The 20076-nt window shown below is 41.9% G+C and overlaps 1 long non-coding RNA gene across 1 annotated transcript in view; it reads left to right on the forward strand.

Moving 5' to 3' along the window:
• The first annotated feature begins 2994 nt into the window (after nt 1–2994).
• The window catches only part of LOC131908421 (uncharacterized), a 96878-nt gene continuing 79796 nt past the window's right edge, over nt 2995–20076 (forward strand). The window contains exon 1 of the long non-coding RNA XR_009378587.1: nt 2995–3295. This is a non-coding gene — a long non-coding RNA (uncharacterized LOC131908421). The remainder of the gene's footprint in view (nt 3296–20076) is intronic.

Here is a 20076-nt window from a genome sequence, read left to right on the forward strand (position 1 = left end):
CTAGCTGTTCTGTCCTCTCATTGGTTATCTTAGCCCAGCTACCTCACTTCCTCTTCCTGCACAGCTCTGTCACTTTCTGTCTGTCTGTATAGACCTCCAGGCCTCTATGGTTGGTACTGGGATTAAAGGCGTGTGTCACCATGCTTGGCTCCATTCCCAAGTGTGGCCTTGAACACACAGAGATTCTTCCTGTTAAGGGATTAAGGGTGTGTGCTGCCTGACTTCTGGTTTACTTAAAATGGCTAGCCTTTTCCCCCTGATCTCCAGGCAAGCTTTATTTATTAGCATACAAATAAAGTATTGCCACATTTCAGCACAAACAAAATATCACCACAAGGGAGAGAGATATATTGAAGTGGGTCCCAAGGGGAACTGGAAGGAGAGCAGGTAGGGAAGATATGACTGAGATACGTTGTACATGTTATGCCCAGATCACGGGGACCCCCAAAAGACCACTACAGAGACCGAATCCCACATGTAAAAGCAAAGAGCCTTTATTTCAAGCTCCAAAGCTTGGTCCCTCTGTCTGTCTGACACAGTGGTGAGAGCAGAGAGCCCTGAACTCAGGTGGGGCAGAGTTTTTATCATAGCAGAGATTGGGGTGAGGGGATTTCCAGGGTCCAGGACCCTGATTGGCTGACAATTGTCTAGGGGTATCTGTAAAACAAAAAATAGATGTGTGCTAGACTCAAGTACATCTGGCCACCTTATCTAATGGTTGGAATGTTTGGGATGTCAGGTACTTCCTCACCCCTGGGTAGATCCCTGGGTGGTGTCAGCTTATGGCTTTTCCTGGATCTGGTTGTTACCTGCCAGTAAGCTTGTCACAGAAGCTGTGTCTAGGACCCTAAGTCTGTCACGGCTGCTGTGTGGTCAAGCTATTTTGGGGCCCCTTCACAGTACACATATATGGAATTTTCAAAGAATAAATTTAAAATATTATTAAAGAAATGTGAAAATAGGGACAATAGAAATTATAATTATGGCTGCTGTTAACATGAACAAAATAATAAGCATGGCTAACATGGAATGTTTCTCAGGATCAGATTAGTCACTTAGAAGGAACTGAAGCACAATATTCAGTTATTTGTTCACTTTCCACAGCTACTTGGTGAAAGTGTGCTTACGACCCCACACTGCACCAGGGAAGGGATTCCGGATCTACTGATCAGGTGTATTCTTGCCTTCTCTCCTATCTCCCAAAGTTTACTGGGCAAAATCAAGTATCATTATTACACTTTCCATTTGACCTTTTCCTGACCCTTTCTGGACTCTGCTGTGTTGGTGTTAAACGTGAACAGTTTCCTTGGGAATCTGATGTCCTTTCAGTGAATTCTTTATTATTCCTAAATATCGACAACCAGAGTGAAACTCCTAAAAATTGTTGCTTTCCCCTTGGATTGGATTTAATTTCTCATTTGCACTTTTCATTTTGGAGGGAGCCAAAGCATGCATGTTGACCTAAATGATATGTTTTGCTCTGTACTTTCCATTAATATATATAAATCACATCATATATTATTATTATTATTATTATTATTAATTATATATACATATGTATGCTGATCTTTTAGCAGCTACTTGCTCAGTCCAGGGAGATTTTGGAATCAAGGTACAAATTTTAGAATTCTTTTAGAATTCTTTTTTCCTTTTTATTGAAAATGGATTTTTCATATATATATAAATCTTATCTAACACAAGAGTATACCACCTAAAAGAAGAGGAAAGGAAAGTAAAAAAAAAAAATATGGTATGAGTCACATGATTTCATAAGAGGATGGCCTCATATTATTATAATGTATTGAGAATTCCTGTCACTGCCACTGTGTGTAAGAGCTGTCATGATGGACAGTACAATACTCATGTGCTTGTGAAGATGTGGATGACCACACAGATGGTTCTGTGATGTTTAGCATCGATAAAATTATGTACAGTATTTAATGCTTGATGGTGATAATATATGTCTCTATTACTAGTTTATGTATTTACTGTAATATACCTTTTTTTATTGTTTTAGATTGTTCTTGTGCTTACAAAGGGTCTTTCCCAAAGTTCTGTGTTATATTCACACTGGCTGCAGGTTTATGGATGTCCTGTTGCACTGTTTTCTCTACAACTTTGAGTTAACCTTGTGCTATTGGCTCCTCAGAGGGTTTTTTTTTGTGTGTGTGTATGTGTGTGTGTGTGTGTGTGTGTGTGTGTGTGTGTGTGTACTCTTTTGTCTGGGTCTGTATTAGGCTAGTCAATGCGGCTAATGTAACACCTAGGTGAGTATCTTACATGGTGTTTGCATAATGACAAAGTCGTCTGACAACACGTCTCTCAAAATGTAACTGAACAGCATATGCCTATGTGTTTATTGTATACCTTACTATGTGCTTTACTTGATAATAACTCTATTTGCCTTGTTTAAGAATCTAATGTCAGTATTTAGTGTGATGTCTAAAACATGTCTTTAAATATTATTTGTAAAAAGCTGAATGAGCATTCATGCGACAAGACTTTGTAGAAATGGCTGATGAATAGTGAGTATGTTCTTGTCTTTGTGTAGTGTGTGTGTGTGTGTGTGTGTGTGTGTGTGTGTGTGTAGGTGTATGCATGTGTGTGCATGTTATTTGAGCCATGTCTTTATACCTATGACAACAAAGCCTTAATGAACCAGTTTTTCTAACATCCTTCTAGTCTCAATGATTATGGGAAATGACAGAAGTGTTATTTCCCAGCTCATAATTTTGTGTGTGTGTTTTCAGTTTTTAGTTCTCTGTTAGGGCCAGGACTGGGCATCAGAAGCAGTCCACAGAGATACATTTCTAAGCTGGAAGGCAGCATCCAGAATGATGTCGCTCTGTTGAATGTCACTGCAACCTCTTTAATACTGTAGAGTACTTTTGAAAATGTTATTCAGGTTACCTTATGGCCCCACTTGCACACATCGGTCCTGTGTGTGTGTGTGTGTGTGTGTGTGTGTGTGTGTGTGTGTGTGTAGGGAAAGCATGCTCATATCCCACAGTTTCACCTTATAGTTTTCGGACAACCTGGTCTTGATTTTCAGTGGGCATTTAATGGCGTTCATATAATTCACAATGCTTCTTTCCATTAGTAGAATCAACCAAGGGTTGATTGTGTCTCCTCCCCAAAGCTGCTCACATTGGCAGTTTTTCTATCTTCCTTGCTTCAAGGGCCTCACACTGCTCATGATTAATCACTGTCTTTTAACATTTTCAATAACAGGACTACTTCCTCAGCCCTGGAAACTATAGAGAAGGCTATCATCCCTTACTGCACACATGAAAAGGTACATCCCAGTAGCCTCAGGCTTTTTTACAACGTGGAGTAATTTTTCACCTAAATGTATTTTAAAATTTGAGAGCAGTTGTATGCTTTTCTCTGAATTGCTGAGCAACTTAATGTGTTTTTAATGTGAGAAGCAATTTGCATTGTCCCGAAGAGTTACAGCCTCTAAACCAATCCCTTGATTGCACCAGGCTCCATTTGCCCCCAGACTCCAGGTTCTAGGATAACAGTGGAGGAAAGAGCAGATCCATTTTTCAACACAGTTGGCTGTTTATGTTGCTGCTAATGCAAAGTTTTGGTTTTTAATTTGTTGTTGGTTTCTGCAAAAACACAAATCACATTATTGGTTTTAAATGATGAGATATGCTGTTGTTTTAGATCTTTGAAGAAACAAAACAGGACGTGTGTGAAAATTCAATTTTAAATTGCTTGATTAATTTATTTTGGTGGCATATAGCAAAGAGTATTCTTTATTATGCTGGAATAAGCCAATTTACTGTAAATCAGTCTAACAAATGAAATGCCTGGAGGCCCCTTATAAATTGTAGTGCTGTGTTTGTTGTAGAGAATATAAATGAATTGAGCTGCAAATTCCTAAGACAGTTTAAAAACGCTTCTAGCAGCATTTGTATATAAATCATTGACTCGACTTTCATGGTTGATTATATTCAGCTAAGATTTTGTTTGTTTTGGCCTTTCTTCTCAATTGTGACAGAAAGCTGAAGTTGCCAATCATTTTGAGTGACAGATTTCTTTTTCAGTTGGTTGGTAAGAAAAGTTCACCAAGCTTCTTTCTCACTGGTTAGAAAATAGCTTTAATAAGAGGGTGGCAAAATTTTTATGAAGACTTGGCATAGTATGTGTTCAATGCAACACGAATTACTATTACTCCAGATATGAGACATGCCATAGATGCCTCTGAGTAGGAAGAACAAGATAGTTGAAGCAGGAGAAGTGTTGTTTTTTTCCATATACACAGACATCTGATATAAGCTTGCACCCATTTGCCTCAGTATTTAGAGACAGAGACGTAGTTTTTGATGCAAATATTCTGGTTGCTCATGTTTCTTTGTGGGGGTCTCTGTGACTTCACAGCCAGCAGAGTGAGAAGCCACAGGAGTCAAGAGGGCAGTTTAGCTCAACACAACCCAGTAGCCTGTGTTGGTTCAAACTTCAGGAGTCTGACCCAATGTTGTTTATTTCAGGCATATTTAAACATAGCATAATTTCATGAAAACAATTCTGTTGATGATTAACTGAATCCTGCATGCACAACAAAACATACATAAATCTCCTTGAGGAACAAAGGAAGCTAAATACAGATTAGACATGACTACATTGAAACTCTCTGTAAAATATACAAAGATAGATTCTATAGACTGACTGAGAAGAACAAATTCGTGATAAGGCTCTGGAGAGGGCCCAGTGCCAGAAAAGTCTCTGGCCACAAAGATAAGCAAAGGTTGCCAGGCTGGAAAGCACGTGTGCTCCAGCCTCTTAGGCAGCAAACAGATTTTGCATTCCTTCCCTTGAAGGAACAACAACTACTGTGTGCTCAACATTTTCCTACAGTTTAACTGTGAGCACAAATATACTGACCTAAAACATCTCATCATGTTTGTCAAAATGGACGCATTTCTTTGACTAGTTGTTTGTTTTTAGAGGAGACAGAAATAAGGTACAATAGAAGCCTTTCTCCATGTACAGAAAAGCAGTTAATTCGATTTCATTGTATTTAATAATCTTACATGTTGGATATTTAGTAAGCCAACCTGAAAATCTGATCACTTCTCTTGAAGAAGGGACATGAAATACATGTAACTGGTCACAATATTACCAAGACAAGGAAGAGAATGATTAGATTATGGGTAAAATGAATTAGAGAAGTAGAATAGTGGGGAAAAGATTTATAGAGGGAGGGCTGTGGGAATGTGGAGGAACCCAGATGGTGAAGGGAGGGCCCTAGGGGTTAAGACACTAAACGGGGATGGGGAGAGGATGGGGCAGTGGGCGGGTTAACCAAAACTAAGAATGTGTGAAAGAGTGTTGTGGAATATTATTTTATGATGTGTTACATTCATTTATGCTGTGGAACATTTGTCTAATGATGCAAAGATTTGTTGAATTTTTTCATGTTATATTTGTTTAGCTTTGTGAGGCTGTGTTACTTTGCCTGTCTAAAACATCTGATTGGTCTAATAATGAGCTGAATGGCCAATAGCAAGGCAGGAGAAAGGATAGGCAGGGCTGGCAGGCAGAAAGAATAGATACAAGGAGAAATCTGGGAAAATAGGGATGAAGGAGTGAGAAAAGAAGGGGCCAGCCACCCAGCTACACAGCAAGCCACAGAGTAAGGAGTAAAGAAAGGTATACAGAAATAGAGAAGGATAAAAGCCCAGAGGCAAAAGGCAGACAGGATAATTTAAGTTAAGAAAAGCCGGTTAGAAACAAGCCAAGCTAAGGCCAGGCATTCATAAATAATAATAGTAATACTCAGTGTATGTCTCTTGGGCATATACCCAAGGAATGCTCAATCTTACCACAAGGACAAGTGCTCATCTATGTTCATATCAGTATTATTCGTAATAGCAAGAACCTGGAAACAACCTAGATGCCCCTCAACTGAATAATGGATAAAGAAAATGTGGCACATATACACAATGGAGTACTACTCAGCAGTAAAAAACAATGACATCATGAAATTTGCAGGCAAATGGATGGAACTAGAAAATATTATCCTGAGTGAGGTAACCCAGACTCAGGACAAACATGGTATGTACTCACTCATAAGTGGATACTAGATGTGAGGGAAGGGATGGTCAGACTGCAACCTACAGCTCCAGAGAGGCTAGCTAACAGGGAAAGACTCTAGGAGGGACACATGGATGGCCCATTGAAGGACAAGTGGGTGAGATCTACATAAGCGGACTGGGGGTGTGGGGTGGTGGTGGTGGAGGGTGAAGAGTGGGGCATGAGAACATAGGGAAATGGGAGGGTCGAGCTGGAACAGGGGCAGAGTGGGAGGGCAGGGAGGGAGACACCATGATAGATGAGGACATCATGGGAATAGGAAGAGGCAGGGTGCCGGGGAGGCTCTCAGGAATCCACAAGGTTGACCCCACCTTGGTCTGCTGGCAGTGGTCTAGAGGGTGCCTGCACTGGTCTATTCTGGTGACCAGCCTAGTGAATATCCTAACTGTCATCATAGAGCCTTTTTGATGGAGGCAGATGCAGAGATCCACAGCCCGGCACCAGGCTGAGCTCCGGGAATCCAATCAATGAGAGAGAGAGGAGGGATTCTGCAGGTGCGGGACGTCAAGATCATGATGGGAGGACGTGCAGAGATGACTGGCCACACTAGTGGAAGCCCATGAACTGTGGACTGGTGGCCGTGGAGTCCCCATGGGACTGGACTAGGCCCTCTGGATATGGAAGACAGTTGTTTGGCTTGAATTGTTTGGGGGGCACCCAGGCAGGGGGATCGAGATCTATCCCTGGTGCATGGGCAGGCTTTTGGGAATTGGGTGCCTGTGGTGTGATGCCTTGCACAGCCTTGGCACAGTGGGGAGGGGCTTAGACCTGCCTAGGCTCAGTGAAGTGGCCTCTGCTGACTCCCTATGGGAGATCTTGATTTGGGGGATATGGGATGTGGGATGGATTGGGAGAGAGGGCTGGAGGGTGGGAGGAGGGAGGAGGGGGGATCTATGGGTGGGATGTAGAGTGAGTAGAAAATTTCTTAATAAAGAAAAAAGGAAAGAGAAAAAAAAAGACTCAATGTGTGTATTTATTTGGGAGCTGGGTGGCGGGCCCTCAAAAGAGCTAAGAGCCAAAAGAGTAAAGAGTAAAAAAACCAACAACTAAAGAGCCTTATGAAAACCCACTAGCTACTAAGATAATTTCAAAAAATTAAAAATGTTTTTAAACATGTTTGAATGAAATTGTCCTGCATGGGTGGACAGTGTCACTTCCGGCAGACTGAAGCACAAGGCGTGGAATACCTTTCTACAAATTACAGGTCAGGGAGACCAGAGATCTCTGCAACAGCGCAGGCTGCTGTTGCCATTATCCTTGGTTACCCACCGTAATTACACAGAAAGACCCTATTGTTGAAGACACCCCGCACTTCAGCTGTAGGACATGGAGAAATAAATTTCGTACTGACTGGGAAACATCCTCCCTTTTGGCTTGCTTTCAGAGTGCTGGAAGGTGCTAGATATGTTTTGGGGTGGGGGCGGGGGGGGATAAAAGACATCAATGGGCTGGCTCACTCATAGCTGGGCCCTTCATTCAGCAGTGCTGATCTGCCAGGAAAGATTTGCACACGGGCGCCATAGCGCTATGACTGTTACAGGGCCGCCAACTACTTTCTGGTTATGTTTGAGACCTGCTCCAGAGAGGGAATCTCTTGCCTGTTACTGTGATCATGGTCAGAAGCCCATGCTCCGGGATGTTGTAGGCCTCAGGGTAGAACCTCCTACTATTATTCTGCTAAATGGTCACACTGTCAAATTGGCTTTTAAAGTTTTACACTTCTATCTATAGGCCTGGGCCAGAGAAACTTCATTTTCAGCAGACAGCAGTCAGGGTAGAGATGTGTCACTCGTCCAAGTGCTTGGAATAAGAGCCTGGGTTCTCATCTTTAAGCAGGGTGTCTATAGCAACCCTTTACTCCCACCGAAGGGAACATTGTAGAAACGGAGACAGAAAGAATGCTACGATCCAGAGGCTGGGGAGGAGTGTTGTGAATTTCTTTCTTGTGGACATGGCATGGCTATTACACTCATGAGCTCACTTGCAGATGACAGGCACGAGAGCTAGCCTTCCAAATGCCAGCATAGGAAACCTCAGAGCCCGCCCCCACAGTGACACACTTCCTCCAACAAGGCCACGCCCACTCCAACCAAGCTCACCTCCTAATAGTGCCACTCCCTATGAGATATGGGGTCTAGTTACATTCAAACTATCCCAATGGTTATAAACAGGCCACTTCTAACAGAAAACCTATTTTATTTGTGTGTTTATTCTATACTGGGCTAAAAATATTCTACTTACTCTGTAGTTACTAGCAGTTGTTTTAAAATATATATGACTACCAGTGATATACACAGTCATATTTTAGACATTACTGTCTTCATTTCTGTCCTATAAATGGACACAGCAGCTTTTAAAAGTGTGGTCACTGGTCATGGTTTCATAGTTGGTGGTAGGGTTAGATCTGTGTGCTTCTCCAGCTTCTGCTTCTGCTCAGCCGTGCCGTGTTGCTCTTCTGACTTTATGCAGGGTTGTTTGGCTCCGTGTTGCCCCAAACTGGAGGCCCTTCCTAGTTTCATTTCTGTGCATGTGATCAGCTCTGCTGGTAAAAAGCAGGCCGGGTTTTAGATTCGCTTACAATTCCAGGTTATAATCATTGCAGGAGATGCACAGCAGTCGGAGCTTAAAGCAGTGACTCACGTCACATCCACAGTCCAGAACAGAGAGAAATGAATGCATGTACACTTGATGGGCTGCTCAGTTTCTCTAGTCTTACACAAGGACCCAAATCCAGAGGATGATATTGCCCATTTTCAGGCTGAGTCTTCCCCATCAATGAAGATAACCAAAACAATACCCCACAGACATGCCTCTACCCCCTTCCCCGGCGATTCTAGTTCATGTCAAGTTGACAATTAGAATTAATCATTGAAATAATATATTTTCATCTCCTTAAGCTACAGCTTTTTTCTATCAAATGCAAGGCTATATTCTCTCACTCTGGTGCCTACCTGCACATATCCAACCTCCTTTCTTTCTTATACTCTCTATAAAGTGATGGTTTACTTGAGGCCTCTTCCCTGATCCAGAGGCACCGTCTTAGAATGGTCTTCTATTTGCTGAGTTTTCTGTATACTTGGTATTAATCCAACTGCAGACTCTTTACTGACTCTTTCGACTGAGTCTGAGAATGTTCATTTCCAGTTAGGTTTCCAGTTTGTACTGCTGAATCTATTCCCCTCATATCTTTCATAGCCGTGCCTAGGGAGCTGAGACATTTGTCTCTGCTCTGTGTTGAATGGCTTGTTTGCGATTGTTCTTGTTTTTCCTGTTTGATTCTCATGGAATATAATTTTCTTTTGACACTCCTGCATGATTGAAAATGCATTCTTTCATTTTAAAATGGTAGTTCAGCTTGATAGGAAATTCTAACTTGAAAAGTTTCATTTGAAAATTCAAAAAGATTCTGTCATTACATTGTTATCTAGTATGAAGTATTGAGCAACTGAACCCATTTTTGTCCAATTTTTCCTTTCTGGCAGCTTGGATGATCCTTTCTGTCTCAGCGTTCTGAAGTTACACAGTCTCTCTCTCTCTCTCTCTCTCTCTCTCTCTCTCTCTCTCTCTCTCTCTCTCTCTCTCTCTCTCTCTCTCTCTCTCTCTGTGTATGTGTCTGTTTTGCATGTCTGGGGCTGGCCAGTTGGATAGTTCTTTTCTCTATATAATCTCTCTTGCTCATCCTTTATTCCCTTCCTTCTTGTCTGAATCTTTTGTTGTTGGTTTGTTTGTTTGTGTTTTTCGAGACAGGGTTTCTCTGGGTAGTCATAGCTGTCCTGGAACTAGCTCTGTAGACTAGGCTGGCCTCGAACTCACAGAGATCCACCTCCCTCTGCCACCCAAGTGCTGGGATTAAAGGTTGTGGGCCACCACTGCCTGGCTTGTCTGACTCCTTAATATTAGAAGCTTTCCTTAGATGGAGTGTTTGTTCATTTGTGGATATTCGTTTAGTGCTGTGGAGGACTGATGTCTAACTGAACATATGAGAGCATGCATTCAGCTTTTTGACTGCTATTGTCTTCAGGCTTGCTCCTTGTGGATGAGAACATTCTGTTTGTATTCTCTAGGGCCATCAGATTCTGCAGTGGGGGATTTGGTCTCTTCCCACAACTAGTCACTGGCATTCTGTGAGCTCAGTGGACCAGTGGTTTCTGCAGCACTTACTAAGATACTTCTCCAGGTTAGTTTTTCTCTGGACTGCAGATCAGAAGGGAGGCACCTTTATCTCGCCTTCTTGAAAGAAATGCCCCCTCTCCCTTTGCTGATGCACACTACGGTTAGTTCCTTGGCTATCCATATTCAGTTGGAAATCTGAGTTTTAGCAGACTTTCAGATAATTTCCTGTTTAAGCCTTTCCCTCCAATTCACATTTTCACAGATTGCTTATGGTGCCAGTTTCTGAATCTTTTTGGGGGGTGCATCCAGGGTTTATTACCACCTGCTAAGGCTTCAGTTTTTTCCTGTGCATTCCTTCTGTTTTATGTCCTCCCTAAGTTTGTTTGCGTTTCTTCTCATGTTCTCCATGATCCTTTGGGGTTGTGCCTTAGCATGTCACTTTACTATTTTGGTGGATTTTTCATGGATGGTTGTTATGGTTTGAAATCTTGGTCCATAGCTTGCAGTGCTCTTTTGAAGGCTGAGGAGCCTTTAGGAAGTGAGGCTGGCTGCACAGGTAGGTCACTGTGGGGAGGAGATGCTATGAAGGTCATAGGCACCTCTGGTCCCTGCCTGTTTCCTTCTTTTCTTAGCCCACCATTACAGGAACTTCTCCTGCCATATGCTCCCTCTGCTCTGGACTGAGGCACTCTGCTCTACCTCCCTGGCTATGACGGACTGCAATCCTCTGATCCAATGAGCTAAAAATAAACCTTGCTTTTCTTAGGTTGTTTGTGTTAGGTATTTTGGTTACAGTAGTGCAAGAACGCTTAGTGAAAACTGATGTGTATTGATTCCCTGTCTTTCTCCAGGAATTCAAAAAATTGCAACATGAAACTACTTGGAGGGTCTTCGTGATGTTGTTGTGTGCCTTATTTCATTTATTGATGTTTTGTTCTTTTGTGGCATTCAAAAGGGAATGAAGAGCCACCAGCTAGAACATCCTTCTCTAATGGACCAGAAGAAGCCCTGCCTTCATTTGTCTCCGCTTATCAGATTGTTCTGGGTTTGGAGGCAAATCTCTAAAACTCTACTTTGTCTAATTCTCTACAAAATCTAAATTAAACTCTGTACTCACAGGTGGCTGTGAAGATAAAGTTAGATGATCTGGAGGTGTTTTACAAAATAGCTCTATGTGCTTCCCAAGCACAACTAGGCTGTATGTGAAGACGCACTTGTAGTCTTTGTAATACACACATGCACAAACTCTTGTTTCCATAGGCTCATTCTTTTCATTGCCTAATTATTTTTGTTGCTCCACTCTGAAATTTATCTCCCCTTTTCAAGATCAGCCAACTGCTGCACCCTGTGCCAAGCACAAAAAAAGAAAAAAAAATGCTTACGCTCAGCTCTTCCACATTAGACTCCTGCCAATAGTTCTCATGGCATTTCTTCACTCCGACACACAGAATCAGGGGATGAATCCATCTTTAGTTTGTTCGATCTTCTCTGTTTCTCCTGCCTTTGAATATTCCATCTGCTTACTCTAGATGATGGTTGAAAAAAAAATTACAGAGTTACAAATCCTTTGTGCCATCACCAAAGTTACAAATCAATGAAAGTGCCTGTCAGCTGACTGTATCTGCCAAATCTCCCTTCACTCACTGAAGAAGAGACACCGGCAAGAAGGACCTGGATTCAGTGACCTGTGCTAAAAATAGTGATAGGCAGGAGAAAAAATCAATCACCTGTGATTTTCAGCCGGCAGCAAAGAACTCCAAAATAACTGTGCTCCTGAAATTTTTCTGAAAGGCTGTTTGTCTCATGCTTTTACAGCATTGGTGCCTGAATTCAAATGCCAAGAATACAATACCTGTAACTTTCTTAAGAAGTTTTTCTTGAGGAACCTGAAAGCTGGAGACTATGTTTTGTTTTTTGTTTTTTCCAATAAAAAAGAAAATGACATGGAGATTGACTTTCAGACTTGACAGAGTCATTGGGACTAACGTTTTAAGCAGTTAGAAAGATGCACAACATATGTAGGACATGGTCATTGTTTTATGTAAGACTTGGATAATATGCATCCTAGGCCTCTGGTCCCTGGGAAGGGTACTGAGGTTCATCCTAACTGTGGCTTGTTTTCCTGGTACAGGGACAGAAATGGAGATCTCAGGATAAGCAGATAGTCTACCTGGTTAAGGAGAGAGAGGTGGTGCTGGTTAGTTTTGTCAACTTGATGCAAACCTAGACATATCTAAGAAGAAAGAACTATGATTAAGAAAATGTCTCTTGCCTGGAGGTGGTGGCACACACCTCTAATCCCAGCACTCAGGAAGCAGAGGCAGGGCAGATCTCTGAGTTTGAAACCAGCTTGGTCTACAGAGCGAGTTCCAAAACAGCTAGGAATACACAGAGAAACCCTGCCCTGGAAAACAAACAAACAAATAAACAAATAAACACACAAACAGTCTCCTTAAGATTGACCTATAGGAAGGCTTGTGGGGTATTTTCTTAATCAGTGATTGATGTAGGAAGGTTCAGCTTATTGTGGGTTGTGTTACCCCTGGGAAGGTGGTCCTGGGATGCATAAGAAAGCAGGCTGAGTAAGCCATGAAGAGCAAGCAAGTAATCAGTGTTCCCCCATGGTCTCTGCTTCCAGCTTCCTGCTTTGAGTTCTTATCCTGATTTCCTTTCATTATGGATTGTTTGGGGGCATGTGAGATGAAATCAACCCTTTGTTCCCTTTGTTCCCTACATCACTTTTGGTCATGGTATTTATCACAGCTAAAGAAAACCTGAAACAGCCGGGCGGTGGTGGCGCACGCCTTTAATCCCAGCACTTGGGAGGCAGAGCCAGGCGAATCTCTGTGAGTTCGAGGCCAGCCTGGGCTACCAAGTGAGTCCCAGGAAAGGCGCAAAGCTACACAGAGAAACCCTGTCTCGAAAAACCAAAAAACCAAAAAAACAAAAAAAAAAAAAAAAAAAAGAAAACCTGAAACAGAAATTGGCACCAGGAGTTGGGTATTACTGTGACAGACATGACTTTGTGTTTTTGGGCTGGAAAAGCCATTGAGTGCTCAGAGATTAAGTGGGCTGATCTGCAGGAGCTTGGAAGATAAGAATGTTGAGAGAAATGCAGATGTTGGAGGCCTGGCTTGTGAAGCTTCAGAAGGAAGCAAAGACTCGCTTGGGAACATTTGTATGATATTTTTCATTAGGAATATGTGGTTCTGGTCTGCTGGGGCTAAAGAATCAGCTGTGATTAACAAGAGACCAGAACCACTAACATGAAATCTTTGCTTTAGTGAGCCAGTGGATACTGGCCATCTGGGGCAAAAGAATCAACTAAAAAGAGACCAGCATTGTTGAAGAAAATCTGGTAAGTATTTCTTCAGGGTTAGCACCCAGAAGCTGTCCTCCAGAGCTGGCTAAGGCTGTGTCTCATCCTGGGAGCTGAACTTGGTCATGTGTAAGAGACTCCCAGGTGGTATTGGCTTTGAAGGGATCATGGAGAGCAGCTGAAGCATGGTGCTATGAGAGGCCAGAGAGGCCACTGATAAAGAGGCAGCCTTAGTTGTAGTAGAAGCTCCAGGGTCGAAGGGGGTCATGGAGAGTTGTGAGGCTTGGCACCATGGGGCAGGGTTACAGTTCCTGAAGAATGCTCAGGAGAGGCTATTGGTGAAGGTTGTAGTTGAGACCTCTGCATTTTAGAAATGCCAGTACAGCAGAATAACTGTCAAGGAATGTAACAGCCTTGGAATGGAGTCAGCCTGAGCCTAGGAGACAAGCTGTGTGTGCTGTAGTGGGCTGAATCGGAGGAGTGGCCCAGGATCACTGGAGCCCACAGGATCATGACGGGATCCCAGATATCAAGCACCAAAGTTTTTACACTGTTGAATTTTGGTTTTGTTTTAATTTTATATGAGAATATGCCCTGAGTTTTCAGAAATAAGAGAATATCTAGCTTATTTTTTGTTCGATAGGAGCCCACAGCTACAAGATTTTGTAATTTTAGAGAAACTTTGGCTATTTTAGAGAGGTTTGGGGTGTTTTAGAATAGCTTTGAACTCTACAAGAGACTTTGGATGTTTCTAAGAGAATGGACTTCTCAAGTGAATTTTTAAAGGCTGTGGGACTTTCAAGAGTTGGAAGGTTTTCAGTCTGTGCAGGTCTTCAGATGACAGGATACAGCTACAGGTATGTTGTACTGCCAATAGGGAAACGACCTCATCAAGCTGACCAGCATTCCCTGGAGACAACTGAGCCCTGCATGTTAAGTACAAGTACCTAAGCCCATTCTGCCTCTGGGAAAGGAGCAGTTTGTTGGCTTGGACATCTGGGTGCATGTGAAGGATGGTAGTCATGTGGTCCAGATTTATGCTATTTGAAAGTCCATCCCCAAGGCTCTGTTGGCTTATTACTAAGGGTTAACTTCGTAATAAATGTGATAGAATTTTAATGTTTAAGAAAAGTGTGAGTGTTTTATGTTGTTACATTAATATTTACATGCCATTTTGGAGACAGATGGGGAAGGGAAGGTTGTAGTTGAATAGCAATGCGTTTGTGTGTCAAGTTGACAAGGTCAATTGTGCTGCTTAGTTTTTGTCTGCTCGATACAAACAGACGTTTCTGAAGAGAGGGAACAACCATTGACAAAACGCCCCCATAAGACTGGGCTGTAGGAAGGCCGGTGTGGCATTTTCTTAATTAGTGATTGACATAGGAGGGCTGGCCTATTTTGGGTGGTGCCACTACTGGGCTTATGGTCCTGGCACATATAAGAAAGCAGATTGAGAAAGCAATGATAATCCCTGCCTCCAGGCTCCTTCCTTGAGTTCCTTCCCTGACTTCCCTTCATGGGAAACTGTGATTGAGACAGGCAAGTAGAAACATACCCTTTTCTCTGCTCTTTGCTTTTGGTCACGGTGTTTTATCATAGCAGTAGAAACTCTAAGACAGGTTAACTGTGTAGAAGAGATGAGACAGCAGGAATCTGTAGGACAGAGAGTTAAGGAGATGAGAGAACTATGCAGAGAAATAACTTTAGGAAATCAACAGATTAGGTTTGGAACCGAGTGCAGTTTCACAGATTTATATGACAAAACCAGCGAGGCTGGAAAAGGTTAACTGGATAGTCATACAGTAAGAACTTCCCAGTGCTTACACACAGCTGGGAGATGTGAACATTCTGACAAGCCAGAGTAGAGACAGTCTGCAGCATCCCTCAGATTCTCTCAAGCATCCAGAAATGGCTAAACTAGCCCACTACGGCAGCCACTCTAGAACTTCTATAACAAGACCAAAAAAGAAGCTTTTAAAAGCTCAAAGTTACCTATAATAGATCCACTGCCTGATGGAACCACCGCCCACAGTACTTCAAGGCTGCAGCATTATCCAGGATTCAAGAATGATGAGAGAGGTAAGAAAAAAAATCCAGAAAAAGTTGTGACGAAAATTTAAATATATTATTTATAGAACACAACTGAAAACATAATAAAATTTGTTAGATGCATCTAGAATACTTTTACAGGGAAATTTTTAGCTATCTCTAATGGCTTAAATTAGAAAAGACAAAAGGTTTAAATTAATAACCTATCATAGGAAGTCAGATGTACGCAAAAAGTTAGACAAAGAACAAATTAAATCTAAGGTAAGCAGACATATGAAAACAAGTAAAATAGGAATAGAAAACGGTAAAATTATAAATGAAAGAGTGCCAGAGAAAACAGTTAGTGAAGGCTTGCTGTGGGGAGACAGGGAGTGACTAAATAGCACATCTATAAACATCTACCTGGGCTAATCAGAGGTAAGGAAGCCAATACAGATTACCAATAACTAAAATTCAAAATATTAAAAGAGCAAGCAGGCAATATTGTGAACAACTTTGGACTTTCACCAATTAACAAATGGATGCATTTTATTTTATGGAAACCATGCCTCACTAAAGCTGATGGGCAGACGAAGGAGCCGTTCTGTCTTCTAGGTACTTAACACAGTGGTTTGGACTGTAAGCTCCACACCTGACCCGCTTACATTATGGTTCTGCCAGCTAGTGAGCCTGTTACTAGGGATGTCATATAAGCCCCAGCATGTAAACTGAAATATGGGGTGCTCTCTAGAATCATTTATGGAATGTGGTAGTGACTACTTAAAATGTTCTTCACATTCTGTTGTTAGATGAGGTTATCATAGAGATTATTGACATTCTTATGTTTCCAGGAAGGCACAAGGTTCTTTCAGATGCCAACCCTAGAGTTACACTACAAGTTAATAAGATGCCTCGGGAAGAGCGTGTGCGTGACAGCTCATCAGGGGACCACACATCACCCATTCAATCTCCTTATGAGAAGTGAAAATTATGCTTCTTCATGTGATCAAACCCACCCTTAGCGCTGTTTCTTCTTTGCAGAGAGATTTTCTTCTTTCTTTTTTTAATATTCCCAATAGACACCTGCTCAGTTGTGCAGTGAGTGCTTACAACACAAGTGCTCAGGATGCCAGAGTTTGGCAAGTACAACCCAAGGGAAGAGTTTTGGTTTCCTTGTGATGCCTATCACCAAAAGTGGCATCTCTATATAACACAACCCTGACATCTAAGGCCCAGGGAACATTGTTGGAGAAGAGGCAGAAAGATTTTAAGAGCCTGAGGACCAGGAAGATTGCTGAGTGGCAGTCTCTCCTGGACAGGGCAGGGATGCTGCTTCTAGGAACTCAATATGGCTGCCTGCACAAGACCTGCAGAGACCACACTAACTGACATCCTAACATGAATGGAGGAAATTTTCACAAGGCCTCATCCTCAGATGCAAAGCTACAGGCAGTCAATGACTGTCAACTGAAGGAAAACCAAGTTTTCGTTTTCGTTATTATTTTTTCAGGGAGGAGACCCAATGCTGTGGGATGTTCTATATGTCAAATATGTTGCTCTGATTGGTTAGTAAATAAAACACTGATTGGCCAGTAGCCAGGCAGGAAGGATAGGTGGGACAAGCAGAGAAGAGAATTCTGGGAAGTGGAAGGCTGAGTCAAGGAGACACTGCCAGCTGCCACCATGACTAGAAGCATGTGAAGATGCTGGTAAGCCACGAGCCACGTGGCAAGGTATAGATTTATAGAAATGGATTAGTTTAAGATATAAGAACAGTTAGCAAGAAGCCTGGCACGGCCATACAGTTTGTAACCAATATAAGTCTCTGTGTTTACTTGGTTGGGTCTGAGCGGCTACGGGACTGGCGGGTGATAGAGATTTGTCCTGACTGTGGGCCAGGCAGGAAAACTTTACCCAATTCTTTTTTTTCCTTCCTTTTAAAACCTTTCTATTGAAGTTATTATTAGCAGGTGGAAAGCTGAATGTGTTTAATGTATACAACATAGAATAAATTTTATTTTATTTTTATTCTTGTCTTCCCTCCTCCCCTCCTCCCAGTCACCTACCACCTCCCCTCTCCCTAAGATCTACTGCTCCTCCATTTACCTTCAGAAAGGAGCAGACCTCCAGTGACACCAACTGAACTTGGCATAACAAGATGCAATAAGACTGGGCACAAACCCTCATATCAAGGCTGGACAAAGCAACCCAGTAGGAGGAAAAAGGCCCCATGAGTAGGCAAAAGAGTTAGAGACACCTTCCACTCCCACTTTTAGGAGTTCCACAAAAACACCAAGCTAACAACCATAATAAATATGCAGAGGACCTAGCTCAGACTCACAGGCTCCGTCTCTCTGAGCCCTTCTGAGCCCTGCTTAGTTGATTCTGTGGGCTGTGTTCTCCTGTTGTCCTCAACCCCTCTGGCTTCTACAATCCTTCCTTCTCCTCTTCTGTGGAGTTCCCTGAGCTCTGCCTAATGTTTGGCTGTGGGTGAGAAGACCCAATTCTAAGTGGTCAACTCTAAATATATATAATGGGGTGACATAATTGGACTGAGTAGGTTGTAGATATGTACCTACATGTATTTATATAACAAAATAAATATAGAAGAGGTCTTGGATTTGAGAGAGGGTGAATTGGGTTGGGGAAGACGCAGGAGGAGTTGGAGGGGGAAAGGGATGAGGATGACGCAAACACAGTGCAATGTATGAAAAACTCAAATTCAAAACGAGTTCCATTTTTTTGAAAAGGGGACTGTTTTGACCCATTTTAGACAATCTGAAATAGTCCATCAGAGAATTATGATGTGAAATTCTATTTAAATGAGTTTCTAACTATGAAACACACCCTAATAGCTAGTATGGCGAGAGGATGGGGAAAGGAGTCTCATCTCTGTGTGCAGACACTTACTACAGGTTTTAATTTTAGTCTTCAAAACTGAGACTCATAACTGCAAATTGTTTTTTAACCAAGTGGCAGAGAATGTAATTGTATAGGCTTAGGAAGCCTAGTAAATAATACATTTGGACTTTATTTTAAGATTATGAACTCATGATGCGTTGGATGTGTCTTTTTCCCCTTCTTATCAAATGACTCACGTGAAGCCTGACTCACCAGGAACCAATTTAAAATGTAAATACCCTTAGTTACATTCCTCAGCTCATGTTGGCAATGTTATCTTAAACTTCATTATAAAATAAGCTCAAGTATACAAAGTGTGAGGTTAATGCACCCAGGCAGCTGTCACTCAGCCTCCACAAGCCTCAACTGGTAGTCAACACTATTTCATTACATATGTCTCCTCTCACACAGTCCCTAGTAGTCCCTTCCTTAGTAAGACTTGTACTATGTATTTCTTTTATTTTTAAGATTTTTTTATTATAATTATGTGTATGTGTGTGTGTGTGTGAGTGTGTGTGTGTGTGTGTGTGTGTGTGTGTGTGTGTGTGTGTGTGTGGACAATATGTGCCCATGAGTGCAGGTTTCCACAGAGTTCAGAAGTGGACATATGATTCCCTGGATAAAGAGTTTCAGGCCATTGTCAGCTGTCCAACCTGGTTGCTGGGAACTAAACCCCAGTCCTCTGTAAGAGTAATACTAATTCAATGCATTGCTTGGTCATCATCAGAGAAGCTTCCTCCTGCAGCAGGTGGGAACAAAGACCGAGACCCACAGCTAGACATAATGCAGAGAGTGAGAGACCTAGGAACACTCAACCCTGAGTGGGATGTCTTTATCAAGTCCCTACTGCCGAGCCTCAGGGAAGCCTGGGGAAGAGGAGGCAGAAAGAATATGCTTTGCATATATATATAATGGCTTCCAGGTTAGTACTGTTGTGGGATTCCAGAGAATGCAAACGAGTAGGTCTCTGCATCTGTATCTGTTTCTTGTGCTGTTTTCTTTCTGTTGGCTCATTTTGTCCTATTCTGATGTGTTATTTTGTATTATATTATATTGTTAAAAAAGAGTAATACTGATTTTAACTGATGAGCCATCATTCTATAACATGTATTTCTAAAAGATAGGAGAATAATAAAACATAAGTATCACACTATATCTACTAAATGTAAACAATGACTAATACAAATAGATAAGAAATTTACACACAGAATATATCTTACACCTGGTATAAAATTTGCTAAGGTTGATATTAGCTAAAGCTACAGCACTTCATAAAAAACTTGAAGAGAAAACATTTGCAAGATGTGCATATGAAAGAGGCATTATATTCACAATACAGAAACTTTACAACCCAGTAGTAAAACAGCTTTAAAAATAAACTAGGATTTCAAAAGGTACATCAGCATATAGAAGAACGGCAAATGAAGGAATGAGAAACAGGCTCATCTTCCTTGGTCACCATGGCAACACAATGATGTCACTACAGGGAAGGTAGAATGACAGCCATAGATGAGACTGGTGGCTGAGGGTAAGGAGCTTGTACATCACTACTGGAATGCAAAACCATGAAGCTCCTTTAGAAAACAGGTGCAATTTCTTGGGAATTTAAA

The sequence above is a fragment of the Peromyscus eremicus genome, chromosome 4 (assembly GCF_949786415.1).
Source record: "Peromyscus eremicus chromosome 4, PerEre_H2_v1, whole genome shotgun sequence".
In the NCBI taxonomy this organism is placed as follows: Eukaryota; Metazoa; Chordata; class Mammalia; order Rodentia; family Cricetidae; genus Peromyscus; species Peromyscus eremicus.